This window comes from Camellia sinensis, chromosome 13 (assembly GCF_055761805.1).
Source record: "Camellia sinensis isolate YWXY chromosome 13, ASM5576180v1, whole genome shotgun sequence".
NCBI classification, from domain to species: Eukaryota; Viridiplantae; Streptophyta; class Magnoliopsida; order Ericales; family Theaceae; genus Camellia; species Camellia sinensis.
Window position 1 is genome coordinate 9,750,595 of NC_138973.1, and position 21,946 is coordinate 9,772,540.

At 37.0% G+C, this 21,946-nt stretch overlaps 1 pseudogene; it reads left to right on the top strand.

Moving 5' to 3' along the window:
- The first annotated feature begins 9,901 nt into the window (after positions 1–9,901).
- Positions 9,902–20,764, top strand: LOC114301987 (valerianol synthase TPS8-like; annotated as a pseudogene).
- The last annotated feature ends 1,182 nt before the right edge of the window (positions 20,765–21,946 follow it).

Genomic DNA, 21,946 nt, shown 5'->3' on the forward strand with positions numbered 1-21,946 from the left:
CGTATCATGGCTGACATGACTCTCAAATGCTGCTTCATCGAGTGATGCGCCCTTTTCTGATATGAGTCAAACTTCATAGTCAGCCCACGTAGCTTTGCCAAAGAGGTAATACCAAACTTTTGCTTGAGAGCTTCCCACATCGCTTGTAAGAGCATTGTGTTGAATTAGACTCTTTGGCCTAATTCGCGCTTAAGTTACTTTAGGGGCTGTCATAGTTGATAGCTTATTCTCTCATTCTTGTGGATAGTAGAATTAATTGCAAGTAACTATGAAGCGAGAAACAGAGATGGCAAGATGAGTGTCGTCATCTTTCAACTAGATGCAGTAAAGTGTATGGAGAATAAAATTGACTTAAAGGTGCAGGGGATTAGCACTTACTAGTTAAATTTGCGACTTAGGCGCACTTGATATCTCCATGACATCCTTTTTGTGATCTAGTGAATATGACTTAGTCGTGAGTCATTACCTAGTTGGGCCTAAACCTTTAAAACACTTGGGTTGGATTTTATTTTACAGCCCAGGCCCAGCCCAGCCCAGCCCGCCCGACTGGACAGAGGGCGGCGGCGGCGCGCGCGTGTTGTGATTTTTGTGCCCCAAGGGGTACCCAAGTGTTTTAGAGGAAGAGGTTATGGGCTAGACCCATTAGACAAAAATCACAACACGCGCGCGTCGCCGCCGCCGTCCATCCGGTCGGGCTAGCTGGGCTGGGCTGGGCTGGGCCTGGGCTGTAAAATGCTTTAACTGTAACAAAGAAGGACACTTTGCTCAGGATTGCCCTGAGCAGAAGAAGGTACTCCCTTACTTAATTTCTCGCATTCAATGCTTTGTGTCTAGTCAAGCATTAATTGCTCATTCTCCTCATTTTTGGGTTGTAGACTCCGGAGCAACAGACCACATCGCAAGGGACAGAGTAGAGTTCGTTGAGTATCGCCGAGTACCTGCTGGATGTTAGTAATGGGCGCCCATGTGGCATGACCATTTGAATTTGAATTTGAACCTTATCCAAATAGGTTTTGAAATTGAATTCAAACATATTTAGGATAACCACTCAGGATACAGATATTATCTCCATTAACTGATATGGATAGATAATAATAACATATTATATATCTGGAATATGGGTTATGGGTGATTAAGAGAGAAACAACGTATGATCTGTTTCTACCCATATACTGACTCTCTCCCAAAAACAACGATCAAGTCATTTGCACTGTGATTTGTGTGGGTGATATTCAATCTGTGATATCACTTCACTGCTGGGTTGGTTTATCAGACTCTGGAAGCACGTGATTTATCCACGAGGTTCTATCATCAAAAAGGTATGATCTAAACATTTTATCCGCTGCATGTTTTATACTTTAATTTACATTAAACAATCTCATACTAGCCACTGCACCGTGCGACTTCTGAGAACACCTGCATGTGGGAGCTCTATACTAGAAACTCAAAATGAGCCAACATAGAGACATCAACCCAAAAAGAACAGAAATAGTGTCTCATATACCCCAGACCCATCTAATTACATCGGTCAATTCAGACTCTGTTTATAAGGTATGACCATAATTTTTTATTCCGCTTCGTTTTTTATACTTTGTTTACATTGGTATCAGAGCCATAAATATGGGTATTTTCGTACTTATTTCTATGCATTAAAATATGTGTATATTTTTTATATAAATATATATACATGATATATGCATGAATATTAATGGAGGAGGAAGATGAAGTGCACGGTTTTTTGCATTTTAACTCCATTAGATTGAGAGAGTGATATACCTTATTTTTTATATTGTTTAAATGTCATTTTTAATGCCATAAATGTTTTTATTGTGACAAATGGAGTCCGACAGTACAAAAATCGGACCAGAAAACACTCGGGAAGGCGGCGCGTGTGGTTCACGCGCTGTATGACGCCGCCCAGCAGCGCCACACGCCACCACGCGCTTTCACGCGCTGAGACGCGCTAGGTGCGCTTCCCACGCGCCCCCACGCGCGAGCTGTCCCCTCTCTTCCACGCGCGCGGGTTAGCCGTGCCGTTTCGAGCCGCGCCACGCGCGCAGCCACACGCGTGCCTTGCGCCGCGCCGCGTTGAGCCGACTCGCGCCGAGTTGCGCTGAGCGGCGGCGAGCCGAGCCGAGCCGTTTTTTCCGCGCTGGCTTGGCTCTAAGGCTCTGTTTGTTTGTTTTTAATTCTGAATTGCGTTAATTGACCATAATTTATTCGTTATAGCTTTGTTTTAAGCATGGTTGGTACCGTTAGACTCAGAATTAAATTTTATATCTTCTGTAAAATCTTGAAAATTTTATGAAAATAAAAAATATTTTTCCTGAAATAATAATGCATTATTTTTGCTTTAAAATGCATCTGGTGTTGCATGATTAAGTTTCTGGGGCTGAATTTTTTATTGTAGACTATTGATGTTGGTATAGTTATAGCATTTTATCAGATTCTGGAATATTTATTTCTGATTTTATGTATGTTTATTAGTTATTTAAAATTCCAGAAAATTTCCAGAAAATTTCAGGATGATGTACTTTCTGTTATGGCATAATTTGAATATTAAATACATCATATTTTTTTTTGGGTTTGTAATATGTTGTAATTAGAGGAGCATGATTATTTATTTATTTATTTATTAGAATTCCATTATTAAATGAATATTGCATGAGTTATTTGTAAATTTACATTAAGATGCTATTGTATGAAATTTATCATGCTTTGTATATGCCATAGTCAGTGGGAGGTTATTCGGTTGAGAGAAATCTTTGTAAATTAACTCCCGAAAACCAATATTTTGCGCATAAATTAAATTAAATTTTGGATAATTGTCACCTGTGGCGCAAGAGATGATTACGAGCATAACGGATTTTCGATCTTGCGACTTGTGTAATATTGCCACTATTTAATTTAGATTTTTGCGACAAAATTATATTATGCTAATCAAATTAATCCTAATGCGAATTTCTCTCTAAATTGATTTAGCTTATGGAAGTTAATTTGGTTGACCTAGACGTAGTAGAGATGTTCAAATGTGAACAAACTAATCCCATTCTTTAGATGAGCAAAAGTCTTGGAGACTTTAGGTCAAACCTTATTTGAGCCAAAGTAAGGAAACATGACTCAAAGTCGCCGTGGTTTTGTTGCCTTGTTTGGCACAATAAAAACTAATGTGTGCGCTATGGTTAGCGGCATACTACGTAGTTTTGGTTGGCGAGTTTTGGAGTTATGAAATTAGTAAGCCCTCAATAGATCAGTATATGATCTTGACTAATGAGCTGCACGGATTGACTTTGTAATTTGATTTGTAAATAATGTTACATCATTGGATAAAGTAACATTCAAGAGTCACATCATCCAAGAAATGCGAGCTTAAATAAATTAGTCATTAAGTGCAAGACAAGTAGCCAGTATGAGCAGTGTTTTGCTCTCTACCCAATTATTGGGAGTGGATTGAGCGAAATTTCATGCACTATAATAGTGTGCGTTGAAATATCACGTGAAGTTAAAAGATTAGCGCTTAGAAGCTGCAAAATCTATTAACACTAAGTGAAAAGATTAGCGCTTAGTGGCTGCAAAATCTATTAACACTACGTGAAAAGATTAGCGCTTAGAAGCTGCAAAATCTATTAGCATTGCCAACTTGTCTAAGTCTGGACACCTACTGTTTCCACACTTGAGTGTGAGACATGAGGAGGGGCTTCTTTGTATGATTCCTTAGCTGGGCTAACATTTTGAATAACGTTTACCACTAAGCGCAAACGCTGCAGCATAGTAATGAAAAGGACAAGGCTGACAAGGTCGTTATGACTCTAAGAATTTGGCGCATCGCTTGTAAGAGCATTGTGTTGAATTAGACTCTTTGGCCTAATTCGCGCTTAAGTTACTTCAGGGGCTGTCATAGTTGATAGCTTATTCTCTCATTCTTGTGGATAGTAGAATTAATTGCAAGTAACTATGAAGCGAGAAACAGAGATGGCAAGAGGAGTGTCGTCATCTTTCAACTAGATGCAGTAAAGTGTATGGAGAATAAAATTGACTTGAAGGTGCAGGGATTAGCACTTACTAGTTAAATTTGCGACTTAGGCGCACTTGATATCTCCATGACATCCTTTTTATGATCTAGTGAATATGACTTAGTCGTGAGTCATTACCTAGTTGGGCCTAAACCTTTAAAACTTGTCTTCGAGAACTCACACATTAAGATGATTGGAATTAGTTTATGACATTGGTCATGAACCAGTGGCTTATTATACTTAATCACATTAATGAGATGATGACACGATGGTTTGAGTAGGCCTTCTCGGGCCTACTCGCTTATGACATCCTGCTCTCATATGAATGTGTAACTTTGTTCGCAATGGGTGCACACAAGTAAGTAGGAAAGCCGTAGAAGGTCATTTGTATTGGCGCATTTAGTCCACTATGATATTTTGTGACTAGATATGTGTGAGGGTATGATAGCTAAGCCTCAATCTCGACACATTTATAGATTACGATACGCATCTGAGTCAAGACTATTTGATCTCCCATAAGTCAAAAGTTTTGAGATGATTTTTGACATTGCACATATGAGGTCGAGAACAATTAGATAAGAGCTTTTGTGCTTTTAGTTTTGACCAAGGTGGCGAGTATCTATTTGAGTTATTTTTCAAAAAAACTCTGTGAAGAGAGATGGATGCTTAGAAAATTGATTATTCCTAGTACTCAACAACACAATGGTGTAGTAGAGATAAGGAATTAAATATTGTTAATGTTAGGTAGATAATGGCGCAAAATGTTTCCCAATTGGGAATTGCACTAGTTTGTTGCCTATATCCCTAACTAAGTGCCCTCTATATCAGATTTTACACTCCATTTGAGTAATGGGTTAGCGGAGAGCCATCTATGGGCGATCTGTAACCGTTAAGCAGCTTATCTTTATTTACTTCTCATAAGATTGCGAAGTTCAAACCTAGGGTTCTATAGCGCATTATTGTATGCTGTCTTGTAAACACAAAGGGTCGTGTGGCGCATTATTGTATGCGGTCATGCAAACCCTCCGGGTCATGTGCATATAGGTAAGTAGCTTTGTGGTAGTGTAACTAAGTCACATAAAGTTTTATTAGTAAAGGTGACGTGAATAGAGTTTTTGGAACTCTATAAGATAGAGAATTCTAAGCATAGCGCTCTATGTAGCCTAGTTGAGAATGGAAAGAAATTTCCAATATCCTAGGGACAGTGGGAGCGATGTGCCTACTAATGGATTACTCCATTAGAGAAAAATACTCTACATTCTTAGTTGCGTGGTAGCGAATGTGAAAATTTTCCACGTCATCACTGGGTGATTGAGAGGGAAACATTCATGATTGCTCCGCAAGATGATAAAGAGCCTAGGATAATGCCTAAGGCTCTAGTCCCCTATTTTTAGTAAGTGGATCAATGTTGCGCAGTTTAAGACAAAGTCTTTGAGGATTAACCTTTTTATAATTTGGTTGACTTTCCATTATGACGCAAAACTGTTATAAAGTTATGCGTAATTTGGATAATCATTGTTGAGGCATAAGGCTCGCTAGATACCGAAAAGTCGCACCATTGAGGAAAGTGTAGACCATGAGAAGACTTCCTCCTGGGGAGTGAGGTTATTTTGACTTCCTCCTTGACTTCCTCCTGGGGAGTGAGATTATTTTGACTTAAGTTATGATTGACATAAGTTCGGAACATTGATTTGTGGACATTGTGACCCAACTTCTCGTTGGAGAATTGGATAAGTAGATCCGTAGGAATTTACCTTCTGTTTTTATGGTGAAAAGTTAGGAGCGCAAAAAGGTTGCTAGTTCCAATAAATCTTTTACAGCCTAAAACAGTTATCCAAATAGTGGTTCTTAGATTTCGTCAAGCCATGATAGGCCAACGATGATCGATGAAGACCACTGAGGCATGATCAATGGTCCAAAAAGAAGTTTTTCCTTACTTAGTCATTATGAGCCAGGAATTTATAAGGTTGTCGCCACCTAGGGTGGGCAGTCCTCTATTTTAGATATGATGGACATGGGTGATGTAATTTATATGCTCGGATGTACGATCCTTAGGGATTGCTTTGGGAGAATTCATGTTTTGTCTTCGATAACTTACATAAAGAATATCCTAGAACGATTCTAGATGCAAAATTGCAAACCCATTGACTTACCTATCGGTAAAAGCCAGAGCCTTAGCTATTAAGTGAATCCTCGGATTGTCTTTGGGAGAAACAGATGACCTATATTCCTTGATCTTTTCTTTGTTGTGGGAGCCTAAAGTACGCTATGTGGGCGTATTCGACATGATAAGTGTTATCTTTGGTAAATGGTCAACTGAGTTGTTTAGACATTGACCTTGCTCATTAGATTGTGGATAAAATGCTTTACTAGTAGTATATTAATTTGCTCCTTGTAAGATTCAATGCGCTAGTTGGGCGCATCTGTGCTAGTTGGGCGCATTAAGAATGAACGCAAATTGGTCACCAAAATATCTTTAGAGAGGTTATTGCGCAAGAGGTAGTGATCTTAAATTACTTCATGTGAGGCGCACATGGTGGATTCCGTTGTATATACTTATCGCAAGAGGTGCTGATAAGGCTTATGTTTGGAATCTATAATTGCGCAAGCTGTGGTCAATTCTTTTTTAAAATCGATCACTTATTTTGAGATGATGGGATGTTGACACTATTATGGTTTGTGTCATAATGATTAGCAGATGATGATGTCAGCAAGCAAGATTGGCTCACTCACACGAGCAATCGCCCTTGGCGCTTGGGAGCGAGCAAGGATGAGACTGGTGGTTTATTTTTATTTGGAGCCAAGAGAGGCTTAAATCATCCACTATGTATGTCGTCTTGGTTATAACCAAGATGAGGTCGTGTTAAGGACCAAACATGGATGTTAGTACCCACTTTCCATGTTGTGCCTGTTATGATTAGCCAGATGCGAGATCTCATTTGGCACCTAGAAGGCGAGCAAATAGAGAATTCGGGTTAGGCGCTAGAAAGCGACTAGACTGATATCTGTACGGTGTATCGAGTATGACATCACTCTTTATGGAAGAGTTACTCCACCGTAACATGTATTCATACTATATGTGCTTAGCGACCGAGTAATGAGGTGAGAGAATGGATCCCTGCTTCCTCACCGTGTGAGTCTTACGTGTCATTATTGATATGACTTCACTATGTACCCTTTTGTGACTTTTGACTATGTCATAAGGTAAGGGGTTGATGTTCTGCTACTTTGGTATGTTGCCTGCGGTCATGTATGATTCGGCCTTAAGGGACATCACTGGGAAAGCGGTCAATCCTAAACTAAATGGCATGAGGGCAAAGGGAAGATCATCTAGTATTACACCACCGTTGTATATTCACTGCCGGCAACTCACATCGCTCTGTATGAAAAGCGAATTGAGTGTGAATATATTGCAAGAATTGAGAGGGTCAAACATGCTCTTTTTGAGGGATTAGAGATATTTTTTTTTTTGGACCGGTGTAATTAGATGAATCTGGGGTATATGAGACACAATCTCTGTTCTTTTTGGGTTGATGTCTCTATACTGACTTATATTGAGTTTCTAGTATAGAGCTCCCACATGCAGGTGTTCTCAGCGGTCGCACAGTGCATTGGCTAGTATGAGATTGTTCATTTTTTGGGAGATTGAGATAGAGATGTGGCAGTGTCATGCCAACTCATGTACGAGTGGGAGATGTTAGTAATGGGCGCCCATGTGGCATGACCATTTGAATTTGAATTTGAATCTTATCCAAATAAGTTTTGAAATTGAATTCAAACCTATTTAGGATAACCACTCAGGATGCAGATATTATCTCCATTACTGATATGGATAGATAATAATAACACATTATATATCTGGTATATGGGTTATGGGTAATTAAGAGAGAAACAACGTATGATCTGAGTTTTACCCATATACTGACTCTCTCCAAAAAACAACGATCAAGTCATTTTCACAGTGATTTGTGTGGGTGATATTCATTCTGTAATATCACTGCACTGCTGGGTTGGTTTATCAGATTCTGGAAGCACGTGATTTACCCACGAGATCCTTCAATTCAGACTCTGTTTATAAGGTATGACCATAATTTTTTATTCCGCTACGTTATACTTTGTTTACAAATGGTATCAGAGCCGACTCTCCAGGGTACCAATTAAAAACAAAACAAACAGCGCCTAATACATCAGTAGCCAAGCTAGCCGAGCCGGCGGAGGAAAACGGCGCGACTCAGAGCGTGGCTCAGTCCGCGGCTCGGTGCGCGGCTCAACCCGCGGCTCAGAGCACGGCGCGCGTGCGTGGCGTGGAGGGCGCGCGCGTGGACAGCGCCGCTAACGCGTGCGTGAGGGCGCGTGCAGGCGCGTCGGCAGGGCATCTAGCGCATGGGAGCGCGTGGATGCGCGTGGGAGCGCGTGGAAACGGCTCACGGCGTCAGGTGGCGCGTGCGACCACGCGCTGCCTTTCAGGGTGTTTTCTGGTCCGATTTTTGTCCTGCCGGACTCCTTTTTTCAAAATAAAACCATTTATGGCATGAAAAAAGACATTAATGAACATAAAAAAATATATTTATGCTCCTAATCTGATAAAAGTAGATTTTTTTCTCCTCTACAAATATTCATGTATATAATGTATACATATACATATAAAAATATATACATGATTAAAGGAAACACGAAAATATCCATCAACTCGCTCTGATACCAATGTAAACAAAGTATAACGCAGCGGAATAAAAAATTATGGTCATACCTTATAAACAGAGTCTGAATTGAAGGATCTCGTGGGTAAATCACGTGCTTCCAGAATCTGATAAACCAACCCAGCAGTGAAGTGATATTACAGAATGAATATCACCCACACAAATCACAGTGCAAATGACTTGATCGTTGTTTTTGGGAGAGAGTCAGTATATGGGTAAAACTTAGATCATACGTTGTTTCTCTCTTAATCACCCATAACCCATATACCAGATATATAATGTGTTATTATTATCTATCCATATCAGTAATGGAGATAATATCTGTATCCTGAGTGGTTATCCTAAATAGGTTTGAATTCAATTTCAAAACCTATTTGGATAAGATTCAAATTCAAATTCAAATAGTCATGCCACATGGGCGCCCATTACTAACATATACATATGTAAAGTATATATATATATATATATATATATATATATGCTTCTCTCGAAGGCTTTCAAACATTGTCAAAAGCCCCAAAATCATTTATGATTGAATTTTTTTTTTATGGGCAAAATTCAAAATATTTTTAAAAGGGTCAAATTCAATTAATACTCCTTTAAAATCTTTAAAAAAATAAAAATAAATAATAACTCTTATATATCAGGTTAAGTGGTCAGATTTAAAATTTAAAATCTTCTGATATTTAAATTAATCACGACACTAGACATAACTTAGCATCTGAGACAGAATTAGGAGAAGACTATGGGGAGTCATGGCCTCCTGTTTCTGTAAAGAACATTGTTTGCTACATAACTTTAAATATAAATATATATATATATATATATTATTTTACACATAAAATGGCCCCCAGTATAAATATATAGATATATATCCCATTCTTCTCTCATCTTGCATTCTCTTTCTATTTTGTAGGAAAAAAAAAAAAAAAACTTCTTCATCCTATTAGAAATTACTCTTGTGGCATTTAATTTTTTTTTCTATGTATATATAATTATATAGCATATTGTACATACATGTATGTTTGAGTATATGGTGAAAAAAAAAATTCTTTTGACCTCTCAAGTAATAACATCTTGATTTTGTCCCTGCTTAGCATGCCATGATAAATATATACATATATATAGTGTAATTTTAACTAGACTCAATGGATATTCACTTTCTAATTACTGACATGCAATAATATGATGGCTTATGAATCCGATGTGTTCAACAAATTCAGATATAGTAATGGTGAATTCAAGGAAACAGTGAGCAATGATGTAAAGGGTATGTTAAGCTTATATGAAGCTACATATTTGAAGATTCGGAGAGAAGGTTTTCTAGATGAGGCTCATGCTTTCACAATAGCCCAACTTCAGTCTGTGGTGGGAGGACCACATTTAAGCTCTGATCTTCCTGAACAAGTGATGCATGCCCTCAAGCAGTCAATCCACAGGGGCTTTCCAAGACTAGAGGCAAAGCATTTCATCTCTTTCTATGAAAAAGATGCTTCTAGGAATGAAACTCTATTGAGGCTTGCAAAGTTAGATTTCAATCAGTTACAGTTGTCGGACAGGGAAGAATTGTGCCACATCTCTAGGTAATATTATTATTTATATTCTTAATGTATCTCTCTTGTGCGGTTTCTTTTTTATTTATTTATTATTTTTATAAGTAGAAAAAACATCTATAATTATTTTAGGGTAGATTACAATTTGAGTTATTTATGATAAAACCTCCTCAACTATTATTGAATATTATGTTATTATTCTTTAATGAACTCGTATATTTTAATCTTTTCAATTATAAAAGTGATATTCACTAGGAGTTGTTTGGTTTTCATGTTAGGCTAAAAAATCACAAAATGATAAAAAAAAAAAATCACAAAAGAACAAAAATCACAAAAAAAAAAAAAAAAAAAACACACACACACACACAATTCCAAAGCAAAAAAGCCAAAAAAGAATAACAAACAACTAAAAAAGTCTCAGGTTAAAAAAGTCAAAAAATCAATTAAAAAAATCAATTCCAAACGAGGACTATGGGCCATAGTATATTAACCCTTAAAATTTCAATCTTTATAATTTGATCTAAATTTCATTTAAGTCATTATTATTTCAATTCAAATTATGTGTACTCCCTTGATTTTAAGTTTCATTTTAATTTGATCCATCTTTTCAAAGTTAGAAGTTGCAACGCATGACTTTCTAACACTTTGTCAATCACAAAGAGCGTTTAGGGTGTACTACTGTCACGACCCAAACCCGCCCCTATAGGTTTAGCACCGTTACCGACCAGTAATCCGTGATTACCGAAGCCCTGCTTGACAATAAAGACAGTAATACAGAGTACAGGGGCTGGCAGAAGCCAAAATAGTAATAAAAGATGTCCAATGAGCTGTGACAGTCTGTATACAAAAAGACTTTTTCGAACATATTCACATTCATAGCAAAACATATATACACCATATGTACAAACATTCAAAGTACAGTACAAGTCTTAAGCAGTATTACAAAACAGAGACGGAAGAGTGAAACTGAGACACCCTAAAACAGCCTTAGCTCGGTCAGACTTGGAACCTCGAGGTGAGGCACAATGGTTGGCTTGGCAAAAAAGGATTTAACCCGACGCTCCTAGCATCGATCCGGTGCCTGAACACCTACATATAAATATAAACAGTAAGCTAAAGCCCAGTGAATAACAACTGTGTAAAGAGGTTAAGAATGAATGTCATTTTAGTCATTAAACAGTCATATCAGTCATTTAGATACCATAGCAGTTATATGTGGTACATCCAATAGCAAAACAGTATAGTAGGTCTTAACAGATCGAACAGTCAGTTGATGGCTATCATAACAGTAAACAGTAATGGTTCCAAACATGGGAACCGACAGGGGTCTCTGTAATAGTAGCAGTAACAGTACAGTACAGTAATAGTAAATTGCTATGGATGCCACGAATTCAGTGCACAAGTAGGACAAACATTTATTCAGTAAGAAATATCGTTTTAGAAAGCAGTACAGTAAATCGTTCAGAAAATATTCATGATTGAACATATCTTTACAACATTGTTACTCACAGAGCACTGGGCTATAGGCAGTTAATAAGCGTCCTCGGATGCCAACCCTACACAGTTACAGAACGAACACATACTAAGTTACACACTTGGGAATCAACAACTTAGTCCCTATCTTGACTCGGTGTGGTTCTACATCAATAACCTCATTAAGATGCCTTAAACTAGGCCTAGGAATGCCTAGGATGAAATGAGATTGCAAAGATGTACTTTAAAATACTTTTCAAAATTTTCAGAAAACAGGGGTCTCGCTCGAGCGTGGCTTTCTTCGCTCGAGCAAGCTTGTCAAAACAGTGGGGTCGCTCGAGCGTGGACTTCCTCGCTCGAGCGGTCTGTGAAAATGCAAAAAGTGCTGGATGTTGAAAATCTCTGCTCGATGCCCGCTCGACGCTCGCTCGAGCGTGAGACACAGTCCTCGCTCGAGCGTAGGTTCTCTCGCTCGAGCGTGCGTCTGCGTGCACCAAAAACCTGAGAGCTTGCAATTTACGCTCGAGCCAGCATTCCGTTGCTCGAGCGGAGCTCTGAACAAGGGATGGTCGCTCGAGCGTAAAATCCTTCGCTCGAGCGTGGAAGGCAAAATCTGGGTTTTCCATATTCGCCTCCAAAGCTCAAACCAAGAATTCAACCCCCTCAAAACTCAACCTCTTGGGCCCATTTTTTGGAAAACACTTGAAAACCAACAATATGACATGTTTTGAAGATCAATTTGTAAAATCAAAGCCCAAAGGTAGTTCAATTAAACACAAATCCAAACAAAACTTCATGAACATAATGTGTATGTAACATGCAAGTGTTCAATTGAAATCAAAGCTTCAAATACTTGATCAAATGAGTCAATTCACTCAAAAACATGATGAATTCATGGACCATAGCTAGAATATAGACATGCATGTGGGGATTTCCATGAAATCAATCTCAAAACTCAACAATGTGTACATGCATACATGATTTAGGTACTCAAATCAACTCTTTAAACCAATTCTTGACTTAGATCACTAATGACTCACGAACCATGCGAGAATCAACTTGAATTCACAAACTAAAGGATAAATATCCTACCTTAGGTCCTCAATTTCAAGTCTAGAAGGTCAATAATGCAATCTACTCTTCAATTCTTCTAATTCTCCAAGTAATTCTTGTTGAAACCAAAGCTCTCCTACTCTCCCTCTCTTGCTCACGGTTTTAGTCTCAAGAAGGATGATGAAATGATGTATGGAATGTACTAATTACGTCCCAAACAAGTGTATAGGAAATGGCCACTCAATGGCAAAATTGTAATAAACTTGAACTAATGTAATTTAACATTATTTAATCTAATTTAATCATTCCAAATCAAATTTAAATTAAACCTACCATAAAATCACATAAATTCTAATTAGCATAAAACACTAGTCAATTTCAGTTTCGGCCGCCGACAAGGCTTTCAATTTGCAGTTTGAACTTAAAACATGAACAAATCAATTAACAGTCAAACAGATAGAAAATGCAATCAAGCAACATATTCATGCATTAAGTTCAGAATTTCAGTCTGTTCAATTTACTTATCATGTTTAATCACAGTTTAGTAGTAATTAGAGGTGAGGGTCGTCACAACTACAAAAGTATACTTTTTTTATCATTTTATTTTTTTAGGTCATATCAGCTCTCTATTTTTTTTATACTTTTTTTTTATAAAAGATTAAATAATATACTTATTTAGATAATTCCAGACACCCCCTTAATTGTAAATTAGACACAAAAAAAATTGAAATTAAACTTAAAGTCTAGGCTTATATTAAATTAAAATTATAAGGACCAAATTGAAACTAGATCTAGAGGATCATTTGGGAACATCAAATTTTAGCTTAAAGGTGAAAAGGTCACTAAAAAAGTTAAAAAACTAATAAATATTAAAAGTTAAAGATTCATTTTCATTCATCCTATTTTTTGCATATCTTTTCGTAAAAAATAAAAAAATTCATCCTGAACATATATTAAATTTTTTTCATCTCATATTTTAGTAAAAAAAATCAAAAAGGCATTAAAAAAATCTATTCTCAAATGACCACTTAAAGTGTAAGGATAAAATTATTTAAATTGAATTATAGGGATTAAAGTGAAATTTGGATCAAACTTTAAGGTGAAAAGTGTAATTAATCTTAATTTTTAGATGCATAATCCTTTGCTTTGTGATTATTATTTTTTTTGGTTAAAAACATTAAATAAATAAAATAAAATTTTTATTTGTTTATGTAGGTGGTGGAAAGAGTTGGATTTAATATCGAAAGTTCCATATGCGAGGAACAGAGCAGTGGAGTGCTTTTTTTGGTCAACATTTGCATATTACGAACCTTAACACTCTGTTGGACGTGCGGTGCTCACCAAAATTATGCTTTTGTTATCTGTTACCGACGATACTTATGATGCATATGGTACCTATGATGAACTCAAACTTTACACTAATGCAGTCCAAAGGTACAGTTTTCTATACCAATCAATTTATTTATCTTGGGTATTTAAAAAAAAAATATCTCAAGTTTTTAATTTTATTAATTTAAATTTAATTTTTTTAATTTTTAATTTTTAATTTTTAATTTAAACCATCTGACTATTTTCGCTAAGTAAAACTAATAAAAAATAATATTTTAATCATTAAACTTAATGAAAAACAATATTTTAGACATTTTATGTACACTTACATCGAGTTTACTGACTAAAATATTTTTTTTTGCCAGTTTTGCTTGACGAAAATCCCTAATGGTTTAGATTGAAAATAATCAAAAGATTAAGATTTAAATTAATAAAATTAATAACTCATGATTTATTTTGTCATAAGGATCAAACTTTGAGTTTTTATTTTTTATTTTTTTATTTTTTTATTTTTAATAATTATCTCTTTATCTTTTTATTCATCATTAATTTTTTTTTAGAAATTATCCTCTTCATCAACATATTTTTTTTTGTATTTATAACATTATTATTTTAAAATGACCAAAGAGTTGGCCTAGTAGTTGACACGTATCGTTATTTGGTGTTAAAATCTAAATTCGAGTATTATTGCTGTAAATGCTTCATTTCTGTGTTTTCTTTCCTTCACTTGACAAAAAATAAATAAGTAAATAAAGAAAAAGTTACAAAAAAAATTCTAGAGTTTAATCTTTATAACAAAATGTTAAAATTTACCATCACCTACCACACACTTACCATCACCTACCATCACCTACCACACACTTACCATCACCTACCACACACTCACCTACTACACTCACCTACCACCACCATCCACTACACCTACATCTATATAAGGAACCATTTGTAATAAACACAATACAACATCAATACATCAATCAATAATAAGATCATCAGATACATTTATTCTCTCTGTATTGTTCTCTTTATACATTGATTTTCTACATGGTATCAGAGCAGGTTTAGAACCTACTATTTTCGCTTCCCGGCGGGCGGCAACCTCACCTTAGCCGCCCGCCGGACCTCAACTTATTCCGCTATCATTTTTTCTTGTCAGAACATCTCTGTGTACTCTTCTAGGTTCGGTAAATATACTCTCTATTGTTACTTACAATGCTCAGAGATCTGGTTACCTTCAAAGGCCAGAGGACATGCCCACTTCAAGGCAAGTTTACAAGATCTACCCGAACAACCCCGGATCGGACCTCGCCGGCGAGACCACCGCCGCTATGACAGCCGCTTCTGTTGTCTTCCGCCACCACAACCCCTTCCGATTGACGCACCAGCAGGAACTCTTCGTCGCCACCGACGGTCCTCTCCCTTTGGATGCAGTTACAAAAGCAGAGAAGCTTACTTTATCGGGTGGCCAATTCAGTTGTAGTTTGCTAAGTTGAATGGCAACAAGCTTTGTCATTCATCTTTGTGTCTCTACCTGATTTGGTGTTAGTTCAAATGGGGAAAGACATTTGAGGCATCTACAGCTTCGTATACTAGTCCTTCTCCCAGCTTTTTAGATTCAATTTGGAGGAGGTAAAGGTCCCTGTTACTGTTCAGAAAGAAGTTCTGCAAAGTTGACTGGACCTCGTTGAATCTGTTTGGCTAAATCATGATTTGTTAAAGCCTCAGGTCAGAGACAATTAATGTTGGAACAGACACTGCTGCTAAAGCAATTGCCCCACATGGGCATGTCCCTCACGCCACCCTCTTTCTCTCTCCTCCAACCTCACACTTTCCATCTCTCCCCCACTTTCTTTATTTTATATATATATATATATCTATATCTCTTTTTATTGTTTGATATTATCCAAACACTCCCCGTTTACACCACTCATCATATAATAATCTTCCACCGCCCCACTTTTTTTCTTTTATTTAAAAAAAAAAAAAAACCTATCTCTTAAAATAATTTATCATTTTTTCCACCCAAAATCTCATCATCATATATTCTATCTATATTTTAATATGTAAACATATACATATATATACATTGAATTCAATTTCTTTTCTTTTTTCTCTTTTCTTTTCTTTTCTATCTATACATATATTATTATTATTATTATTATTATTATTATTATTATTATTATTATTATTATTAAAAAAAAAAAAAAAAAACACCATTGCCGTTTTGATTTCAACTTTCTTCTTATTATTTCTTTCTTTATTTTGCTTTCACATTATTTTTTCATCTTTTTCAAATTCCATTCATACCATATAGCTTTGCACACCAAACTATATTTTATTCATCTCAGGGATCAACCCCGATCACAATTTTACACAAAAAAAAAAAAAAAAACCAACAAACCAAAACACAACACCAACAGATTTGTTTTCTTTTCTGCAGACGGCCACCCACCGACCTACTCTGCCGCCGGTCTCTTCTTCTTGCCTCCGTCCTGCGCGGCCCTAGACGGTGCTGCCTCCGTGTTTTCTACGCCACCGAGCACGTTCACTCCCCCATACTCCTCCACTGCAGCATATGGAGGACCTCCAAATCGGAACATCACGGTGGCCTTCCGCTTCAGCTCCTTGTTTTCTGCCCTTAGCACGCTTATCTCTGCTCGCGCATCCTTATACATGCGTTGGAGCAGAGCCAGCTGGGAGTTTAAATGCTGCACCTCATTTGTCCTACTCTGCAGCCGGTTCGACAGGTTTGTGACCGCCGTCATGCTTTCCACACATGCCTTCAGAGTATACTGATTGGCCTCCACATCCGACTGCACCGTCATTTTTTGCTCCACCGACCGCATCGGAAAGTTCAATGGAGCAAAACCAGAGGTGTTTGGTTGAGATTCACTGGCCACCGCACCAGTTTTCTCTCTTGTTGACTCGTTGAGGTCTGGAAAGAGAGTGAGCAGACTCCGGGAAGACGAGGCCATTTTCTGGGCAACAGAGTGTTACAGAATATCTCTCGCAACAGAGTGTTACAGACTCTCTCTCTCAGCACAACGAAGAGTTTTTTCAGAGGCTTTTCAGAAGTTTTTTGTCTGCCTCAGCCTCTGCCTCAACCTTGGTTTAAATAGCCAGGGCCGATCCGCGCATCGCGCGCCACTTGCCGACAGACGACAAACGGGCGCGCCAACCAAGGCACTCACGTGCCTCGCCATCATGTCCGGCACACCTTTTGATGAATTGGGCACGCCTTTTGATGGCACGCCTTTTTGAAAAATTGGGCACACTTTTTGAGGGTGTGACTTTTTAAGGGTCCGACAAGACTCTGTAAACTGTCCCGACATTGATTCCGGTTAGCTCCTTTATGGGTCCGACAAGACTCTGTAAACTGTCCCGACATTGATTCCGGTTAGCTCCTTTATGGGTCCGACAAGACTCTGTAAACTGTCCCGACATTGATTCCGGTTAGTTTCTACAAGGGTCCAGCAAGACTCTGTAAACTGTCACAACAACTGTCACAGCATTGTCTGCTACAACGGTCCGACATGACCCCATAAACTGTCTTCTACATCGTTATGACACCGCCATCCAGTGTCCTCTACACCGTTATGACACCACCATACAGTGTCCTCTACAACGTTATGACACCCCCATACAGTGTCTTCACCAATGGTCTGACACGACCATACAGTGTCTCCTATCCTCTTTTATTTTTTATGTATTTTCTTGTTTTGTTCCTCTCTTCAAACTCAAGTTGGTTAGTTTCTATCCTCCTTGAGTTTGCGGGGGGCTGTTAAAATTTACCATCACCTACCACACACTTACCATCACCTACCACACACTCACCTACTACACTCACCTACCACCACCATCCACTACACCTACATCTATATAAGGAACCATTTGTAATAAACACAATACAACATCAATACATCAATCAATAATAAGATCATCAGATACATTTATTCTCTCTGTATTGTTCTCTTTATACATTGATTTTCTACACAAAATACATCTTGAATTTTTTATTTTCTTAATTTAAATCTTAATTTTTTGATTTTTTTAATTTAAACTATATGTCTCTTTTCGTTAAGTAAAATTGACCAAAAAAATAATATTTTAGTTATTAAACTCAACAAAAAAAAAGGTATTTTAGATTGAAAATAAAATTAAAAAATAAAATTTAAATTGATAAAATTTAAATTTTAAAATTTATTTTGTTACAATGGTCAAATTTTAAAGATTTTTTTTTTTAATTTTTCCAAACTTTTATTGTTTCAAAACACTGTTGTCATTAGATCCCCTCATTAAATATTATGAATTGGCAGTCCCTAGTTTCATCAACTAATGTTTCAAAATAGGATTATAGTAAGATTTCACATTAAATATTATTAGGTATTCCCTACTTTCTTTAATTAAATTCCCAAAATGGAATTATAATAATGTTATTGTGATTAAATTTCTTTTATCAAATTTTGAATACTCCAATATTTTATATGTTGACAATGTATTGATACGAGACATGAAAGGTGAAATTCATTAAACAAATGTATTTTTTGTGGGACAAACCCCATATTAATCAATATTTAATTGTCAAATTTTAGTCATTATTGATTGTATTAGTATGCTATGACTTGAAGTGGTTAATTCTTAGGTGGGATGCGAGTGCCATGGATGAGCTCCCAGACTACATGAAGGCACTCTATAGAGCTCTCCTAAACGTCTACGATGAAGTAGGTAGGGACTTGGCAAAGCAAGGGAGAGCTTATGGTGTTCATCATTCAAAAGATGCAGTATGGTTTTTTTCAATGTCATGTGTATATATATATATATATTCTTGCTTATGAGACCACAATTAATCTTTATTTATTTATTTATTTTTTATCGGCAAAGAAAACTTTATTGATGATGCACGTACAAAATACAATGGAAGACATCAATAAAGAGGAGCTTGGAGCTGGAACAAGCTCCAACCTCCTAGTTGGTGAGAAACCAACAAACAGAGAAAAAAAAACAACAGAACGAAACCCGAAGACAGCTATGGAGCTGGAACAAGCTTCCAGCATCACCTCTGTTCATACACCAGAATGAATACTGCAGGGATTAACATTATAAATCAACATCATCTCTGATCATTCACACAGCAATAACACAGCAATCACAGACCAAACCAGATTAGATAGCCCAAAAACCTTTGAGAGCAGAGAAGCCAGAGCACAATCTGTATTTATATAGTTCTCTCGTCTCACAAATATCAGTAATTATTGGATTCAAGTCCTAGGTTGGGCATGAGGAGAGTAGAGAATAATACTTTTAAGAATAAATTACACTCGTAGTTCCGTTCTAATTGCGTCAATTTTATCTTTGAATTTTTCATTTGCCTTTTGCTTATGATAATATTCCCTTTTGGATGGACCATTTTGCTCTTGATTTCTATTCAATTTTTTTATGGATGTTTATCATTTGAACTAAATCGACATAATATGAAAAATTAAAAAATAAAATTGATGCAATTAAATTATACAGGCAAATTGACACAATAGACAAATTATGGGGGACTACGGGTAAGTTTTGTCCAAACTTTTATACATTGGTCCACCCCTTCGTGGGGGGTTCAGACCATAAGTTTTCTATATGAGAGTATGAGTGATAAAGATTAAGCGTGGAGTTGAAAATTCTTTTGTGAGACACGTGTATCCTATTTGGTGATTTTCTTCCACGTACTTAGTACTATTGAGTCATAAATCTTGATCAATTGAGACAAAATCCGGGTAATTTTTTTTTTATCTTCTTCATGATAATTAGACTTTAATTCTATCAGCAAAATGGAATTTCGATTAATTAATTTTGTTTTTTTTGTGTGCGTGACTTATAATTAACCAGTTCACAGAAATAGCGAGAAGTTATGAAATTGAGGCAGAGTGGTTCAAGGAAGGACATGTAGCATCATTTGAAGAGTATATGAAGAATGCCTTAGTAACCAGCACAGGTCGACTGCACACAACATCATGCTTCATGGGCTTAGAGGCAGATGTTGCTACCACTGAGGCATTTGAATGGATTCTAACTAAACCTAAAATGGTGGCTGCCTCTGGTACTATTGGCCGACTCGTTGATGAAGTAATGAGCCACGATGTACGACTATCCCATTCTTAAAGAGCTTATTTATTTTTGTGATGATGTTGATAGCTAACTTTTTTTTTTTTTTTTTTTGAACAAATGAAGGAAGAACAAGAGAGGGGACATGTAGCTACAGGGCTTGACTACTACATGAAGCAGCATGGTGTTTCAAAGCAAGAGGCAACTGTGGAGTTGTATAAAATGATTGAGAATGCATGGAGGGATATCAATGAAGAAATGCTTAAGCCAACTGCCATCTCAATGAAACCCTTGATCCGTGTTCTCAACCTTTCGCGCATCTCGGATGTGGTTTACAAGTACGTGGATGGCTATACTCATCCGGAAATAATCAAAGACCATGTCATCTCTTTGTTCGAAGATCCAATTCGCATCTGAGTGGGCATGGTTCGCTGCTTTTTTCCTACTAATGGCAAACTAATGTGTGCGCGTGTAGGCTTGGACTTGGACTTGGACTTGAATAGTTAATTTGTTTATGGGTTTTGTATGTTTTACTTCATTTTCAATAGTGTAAAAGACAGAAGATTTTCTGTTTCTAAATTCTTCTGTCTCTGTCTCTCAATATAATAAATTCACAAATGTCAAAATAGATTTGGGGACAAATAATCTCCTCAAATAAATGACCTTTGGTGGCTATGAGAGGGATGTCCTGTTGTGCAGCCCATACTACTGTGTTCAAAGAAAATTTAAGTACTTTTTATTAATGTGATCTACTTGTGTATGACACTTTGTGCCGCACAACACGTATCTACTATTTTTATTTTTATTTATTTTTTATTAGAAACTATATTTTATAATAGGGTAATGCATCAAGCTGGTTAATAATTAGATTAAAGTAAATTAAATTCCATTTGAAAATTGAATAATTTAAAAGTTTAATTGTTTAAATTGATAGTTTAATGAGTGAAGTGACATAAATATGATAGTTTAATGAATCGGGGTTTTAAGTCCTGGGGCTTCTGTCTTGTGTATATATTGCAAGATGGAGGTGGAGTCAGTATCCCATATTTTGCTTTAGTGTCCTTTTGCTTGGAGGGTGTGGTCTTGTTTTCTGCAATGGTAGGGGCTGCTTTGGTTTATACCTCGGAATGTGGAGGATCTTCTTGGCTGGTGGAGTGGTTTTAGGTGGGGTAAGTTTGCAAATTTGATTTGGCAGGCTATACCTTTGGCTGTATTGTGGTCATTATGGAAGCTTAGGAATGAGGTTGTGTTCCAAAGTAAGTAAGCACATCTGGAGGAAGTGTGCGATCTGATCAAATTCAGAATTGCCATTTGGGTAAAGGCCCATTCTAGTGAGGGTTTTTACTCTCTGCATGAGATTGTCAATAACGTTCAGCAGTTCAGAGGTCACTCTTAGCTTCTTGGAGTGGATGTTTGCTGGATGTTTTTGTTGGCTGATTATTGCTGGTTATGGTAGTGTTTAGATGCTGTTACTGCTGTATATTATTGTTGGTGTTGCTGCTGCTGCTGCTTGCTGGGCGAATTGGCTGCTGATTGTTGCTGTTTTGGTGATTGCTGGGTGCTGCTGTCTGCTGCTAGTGTAAGGTCTGAGCTGGCGTAAGGCATTTTGCTGCAGTGCATTTGGTTTTGGTCTGCTGTTGTATGCTGCTAGTGTAAGGTCTGTGCTGGTGTAAGGCATTTTGCTGCTATGGATTCGGTTCTGGTGCAGTTTGAGGCTACCTTGGGTGTTATTTACTTA